This window comes from Oratosquilla oratoria, chromosome 5 (assembly GCF_046742065.1).
Source record: "Oratosquilla oratoria isolate Oo_2021 chromosome 5, ASM4674206v1, whole genome shotgun sequence".
NCBI classification, from domain to species: Eukaryota; Metazoa; Arthropoda; class Malacostraca; order Stomatopoda; family Squillidae; genus Oratosquilla; species Oratosquilla oratoria.
In genome coordinates, this window is record NC_134781.1 from 65,905,684 (window position 1) to 65,912,600 (window position 6,917).

Below are 6,917 nucleotides of genomic sequence, written 5' to 3' on the forward strand. Positions count from 1 at the left end.
CATATATATATACATATACATATATATATACATATACATATATATATACATATACATATACATATACATATATATACATATACATATATATATACATACATATATATACATATATATATATACATACATATATATACATATACATATATATATACATATACATATATATATATATATACATATACATATACATATACATATATATATACATATGCATATATGTACATATACATATATATATATATACATATGTATATATACATATACATATACATATACATATACATATACATATATATATACATATACATACATATATATATAGATATACATATATATGTACACACATATATATACATATATATATACATATACATATATATATACATATACATATATATATATACATATACATATATATATATATATACATATACATATATATATACATATACATATATATATACATATACATATATATATACATATACATATATATATACATATACATATATATACATATACATATATATATATACATATATATACATTATATATATATATATATATATGTATATTATATATATACATATATATACATATACATATATATATATATATATATACATATACATATATATATATATACATATATATATACATATACATATATATATACATATATATATACATATACATATATATATACATATACATATATATATACATATACATATATATACATATTATATACATATACATATATATATACATATACATATATATATATATATACATATACATATATATATACATATACATATATATATATACATATATATATATACATATACATATATATACATATACATATATATACATATACATATATATATATATAAACATATATATATATATACATATATATACATATACATACATATACATACATATACATATACATACATATACATACACATACATATACATACACATACATATACATACACATACATATACATACACATACATATACATACACATACATACACATATATACGTATACATACATATCCATCTATACATATGTATATACACATATACAGATATACATATGTATATACACATATGTATATACACATATGTATATACACATATGTATGTACACATATGTATATACATATATGTATATACACATATGTATATACGCATATGTATATACACATATGTATATACACATATGTATATACACATATGTATATACACATATGTATATACACATATATATATACACATATGTATATACACATATGTATATACACATGTATATACACATATGTATATACACATATGTATATACACATATACATACATACATATACATACATATACATGGAATATAATACTTTAATCTTCCACCACAGATTTTATTACTCATTCTTGCCCATTTTCCTTCATCCTTACTCCCCTACTCAACTCTAGCATTCATTTGTCACTCCATCCATATACAGGTTAAGCAACTATGGTGACATACACTCATGCCTCAAATCAACATTTACCTCAAATATCTCACATTGCTTCACATCCAACATGGAAGGTCCTCATTGTCTTTATATTTTTTCCTCCCGTGAGTCTTATGGTCTTCCAACTTCTCTATCTCCTTTATCTATACCTTCTTCAGATCCACAAAAAAATATATACAATTTAATTTCTTCTTAGTTTCTCACAAAGCTGCCTTAAGAATGAAAATTTGATCTCCCTGTGTGTGGTATATTTTTTTAAGTATAGTGGGTTTTTTTTATTTATTATTATTTTAACATGTTTATACTACGACTGTCCCTCCGTTATGCTCTCCTCCAACCCCTTGTTGCTGTCCTGTACCATTTCTCTGAGTATTCCTTTTCTGTGATGGGGGAATTCCCTGTGGTGGGGGAAAAGAATACTGACACCAAGTATTCCCACTTGGATCGTAAGAGGCGAGAAGAAAGAGACGGAGATTGGGACTAGGCATCCTTCTCCTTGTAGCCCCACAGGGGAAATTCCTAAAGGAAAAAAAGAAGGCATAAGAGGGGCTGGAAAGCCTCGGACCAGCACCCTAAGGTTTGAGTCTTTTAATGTGCGTGGATGTGGTACAGATGAGAGTAAAAGGGAAGAGATAGGTAGTATGTTTGTGAGAAGAAAGATGGATGTGTTGGCTTTGAGTGAAACTAAGTTGAAAGGAAAGGGTGAGTGTAAGTTTGGGAGTGTAAGTGGGAGGTTATCAGGAGTGAAGAGAGGGCGAGGGAGGGAAGGGGTGGCTATTCTAGTAAGTGAAGAGATAGGTAAACGTGTAGTGGAGTGGAAGGAGGTTTCCTCAAGGATAATGTGGATGAAGGTGAAACTGGGAAAGGAGATGTGGGTCTTTGTAAGTGCATATGGGCCTGGCAGTGAGAAGAGTGTAGAAGAAAGGGAGGCCTTTTGGATAGATCTAAATGGGTGCATAGAGGATTTGGGAAGAAATGTCAATGTGATAGTACTGGGAGACCTTAATGCTAGGGTGGGAAATGGTCCAATCGATGGAGTGGTTGGGAAATGTGGAGTTCCAGGAAAGAATCGCAGTGGAGAGTTGATGGTGGAAATGTGTCTAGAAAGAGAGTTGACGATAGCAAATACAGTGTTTCGGAAGAAAGTCAAGCATAAGTACACATGGTAGAGGGTGGTGGAGGGAAGGGTGGTAGATAGAGCGTTAATGGATTATGTAGTGGTAAATAGGATTATGATAGGAAGAGTTAAGGATGTACATGTGCTAAGGGGAGAGGGTGGGGGAATATCAGATCATTTTTTTTGGTGGAAGGTAAGTTGAAAGTGGAGGATAGATGGAGGAAGAGGAAAGGGACAAAAGGTAGGGAGGTTCTTAGAGTGAACTCTTTGAATGAGAAGGAAAAGGAGGAGTACGGAAAGAAGCTGAAGGAGGAGTGGGAGGGAGTAAAGGGTAGAGTAGAGCTGGATGTGGAGGAGGAATGGGGATGGTTCAAGGAGGGAGTCATAAAGTGTGCAAGGATGGTGTGTGGAACAAGAAGGACGGGGGAAATAGAAGAAAGGGTAGTGAATGGTGGGATGAGGAAACAAAGAAGGTTGTAGAAGAGAAGAAGCGAGCTTTCACAGATTGGTTACAAAATAGGACGAGGGAGTCATATGAGAGGTATAAAGAAAAGAAAAGAGAAGTAAAGCAAAAGGTAAAGGTTGCAAAGAGGAGAGCAGATGTGAATAGGGGGAAGAGTTTGACAGAAATTTTTGAAAGTAATAAAAAGATGTTTTGGAAAGAAATTAAGAGAGGAAGAGGAGGCGAATCAAGTAGAGAAGAAAAGGTAAAAGGTGCAGATGGAGAGATGATAATGGAAGAGAAGGCAGTAAGGGAAAGATGGGCAGAATATTTTAGGGAGTTGCTAAATGCGAAGGAGGATAGGGAAGGAAAGATTGCTGCAGTGGGAAGTGCGAAGAAAATGAGAGTAATGAATGACGAGAATGGAGGAGAAATAAGGAAGGATGAGGTGGAGGCAGTTGTTAAGATGATGAAAGCTGGTAAGGCACCTGGTCTGGATGGATGCCATGCGGAATGTCTGAAAAAGGGAGGTACATTGATGGTGGACTGGTTGGTGAGGTTATTTAATGTTTGTTGGAGAGTGGGTAGAATGCCGGAGGACTGGAGGAGTGCCTGTATAGTTCCTCTTTACAAGGGAAAAGGGGACAAGTGTGAATGTAGTAGTTTCAGATGGATTAGCTTGTTGAGTGTAGTTGGGAAGGCTTATGGGAGGATCTTGATTGAGAGGACTAGGAGAGGAACAGAAGGAGTAATTGGTGAGGAACAGTGTGGATTTAGGACAGGTAGAGGTTGTGTAGATCAGATCTTTGTGGTAAGACAGATATGTGAGAAAGCTATAGGAAAGGGGAAGGATGTGTTTTGGGCTTTTATGGATCTGGAAAAGGCTTATGATAGGGTAGACTGAAAGGCACTTTGGGAGGTTATGCAGATATACGGGATAGGAGGAAAGCTTCTGGGAGCTGTCAAGAGTTTTTATGAGAATAGTAGAGCTTGTGTCAGGATTGGAAATGGAGAGAGTGAGTGGTTCGAGGTAAAGGTGGGACTTCGTCAAGGATGCGTTATGTCGCCCTGGCTGTTCAACTTATACATGGATGGGGTGGTGTGAGAGATAAATGCAAGGGTAGTGGACAAGGAATTCGAGATGGTTAAAGAAAATGGAGAAAAGTGGGAGGTGAGTCAGCTGTTGTTTGCGGACGACACTGCGCTTGTGGCAGGATCGGAGGAAGGATTGAGGAAGTTGGTGGCAGAGTTTGGGAGAGTATGTGATAGAAGAAAGCTAAAGATAAATGTGGGTAAAAGTAAGGTGATGAGATGTACAAGGGGTGAAAGTGGCAGTAGACTGGAAGTGAGCATTAAGGGAGAGCGACTGGAGGAAGTGGATAGTTTTAGATACTTGGGTGCAAATGTGGCAGGGAAAGGTGGAGTGAAAGTGGAGGTAGAATGCAGATTGAGAGAAGCGAGTAAATGCCTTGGTGGATTAAAGAGTGTAATGAGGAATAGACATTTGGGAATGGATGCGAAGAGGAGACTGTATGATGGAGTGATTGTGCCAACAGCACTGTATGGGGCAGAAACATGGAACATAAGAGAAGGAGAGAGAAGGAGTTTGAATGTGTTTGAGATGAGGTGTCTGAGAAGTATGATGGGGGTTACTAGGCTAGATAGAGTGAGAAATGAGGAGGTGAGGAGGAGAACAGGGGTGGAAAAGGAGTTGGGAAATAGGGTTGATGAAAGAATATTAGGATGGTTTGGACACATGGAAAGAATGAGTGAAGAAAGACTACTAAAAGAGGTGTGGAAGGCAGATGTGGAGGGAGTGAACATGAGGGGACGTCCTAGGATGAGGTGGATGGATGGGGTGAAGGGGGCTTTGGGGAAGAGGGGAATGTCTGTTGAGGAAGGACGGGAGAGGACAGAAGACAGGGGTGAATGGAAAATGGTTGTATATGGATGATGTTGTGATTACATGAGGTGGAATGGGCGGGTGGATGGGGGGTGAGGTAGTATGTGTGAGCAAAATTTGACGCAGCCCTAAGGGATTTCTCCCAGTCCTCTCATTTTATGCAATGAGGGGACGGAGAGGGGGGAGGGGGCGTCGCCGATTTAATGAAGCGGCTTTGCTGTGGATGTGCTGTGCCTTGCGACACTGCTTCTGACCCAGAGCAGTGGACAAGGTGCAGGGATGACCCGTCTTTCAGGAGGTGCTAAGATAAGAGGGAGGGTGGAGGGTGTGGAGTGTATTCAGGGATGGAATGGGTGGGAATGATCTTATGCCTTTTTCTTTTTGGCTACCCCCCTTGTAAGGGGGAAAAAGCCTTGGTATATGTATGTATGTATACATACATATGTATATATACACATATATACATTATTTATTTATTTATTTATTATTATTATTTATTTATATTATTTTTGTTTTGATGGGGAGTTTCGTGGTGCGGTATGGCTGATGTGCTCTATATACAAAGTCTTAGCGCTAGCCCGTTTTCTTTGAGTGGAAGAATCTTGGGTTAAGGGAAGGTGGGCGAGACTAAGTGGTTATTGCGGGTTATCGAAATTGGGTAGTAGCAAGTCTCGTGATATTGCGAGGATTTTACTTTGGCAGTCGTTCCATTTTATAAAAAACTGGACTTCCAGCGAGTTATTTTGGGTCGTTAGATATTCGTTAAAAATCTATTTCAACCTAGTGTTGGGAAGGATTGGACAAGTGTTCATTCGTTTTGTTTCTGGTGGGGGAACATTGGGAGAGCTACGAGTCTCATGCTGTAGTATTAGCGCGTTTAGTACTAAAATAGGATGGATTTCAACTTGTACATTCAGTGTCAAGGCCGAATGTACAGAAGGTTCTATTTGGTTAGGTCGATCGAGTTTGGGTTGATGGGACTAGAGGGAATTTGGAGTTATGTATTAAGTTTGAATTTGGGATGCCGATTCCGACGGTGAAGGGGGTAGTTTGTACAGGGGTATCAGACTAAGTACTAGTTTCGCATTCGCCGATGCTTGCAAGTTAACTTGCCCGGCAAACAAGTGTTGACATTCGAGGAAATTTAACCAATTTGCCGTTAACATGGGCAAGTGAGTAGTTTACAAGTAACTAGTACTACATGCGGATGAAGTACTCCCGTGTTAACGAAGAGCAAGTGGACGTAGAGATGGTCCAATAGATTCTATGAACCTGGGTCATACCTTTAGCTTTACCTGGTACCTCGGCCTAACAGCAGCTTTGTTTACTGTCCGAGGATGCGGACGTAATTCTGAAATGTACCCATTTGGTTGATAGATTTGAATTTTTTGGCTCGAGGGCCAAGCGCCGTGTACCCATTTCGCTGGGTTTGGACTAGGTACACGTGATCCAAGAGATAATTTGCCTTGACAGTTGCTTTGCGAGTACAAAGACGTGGCAGTTGGAGCGATGGGAGAGTTTGGCATATACATTAAGGCCTGTCTACACGAGCGGGCCCGATCGGCGGGTTTGCCCGTTAACGGGCAAATTCTCGCGGGCCTGCCCGTGAATGTTGTCCACACGACCGAAGTGATGAACAGCTGGGCCTGCCCGACGATGTTGCCAGTAGCGGGTGGAGTGCTGTACGAGAACCATGGTGCCTAGCATTGTCGGTGGCTCACTAGTTATCCTGGGCTGCCATCGTTAAATGTTCACTGTGCTACTATGCCGTGGAATGTGGGATGAAGGCCCGCTGTGGGTTCACGATATTATCTTGCGTCTGGCAGGGTAGAAACTCCAGCTACCGGGCACCAGCTCAGTGATTTCGCTCGGCGGCCTTTCGGGCAATTTGATCGTTTGCCCGTCAAATATGCCCGTTAACGGGCAAGCCCG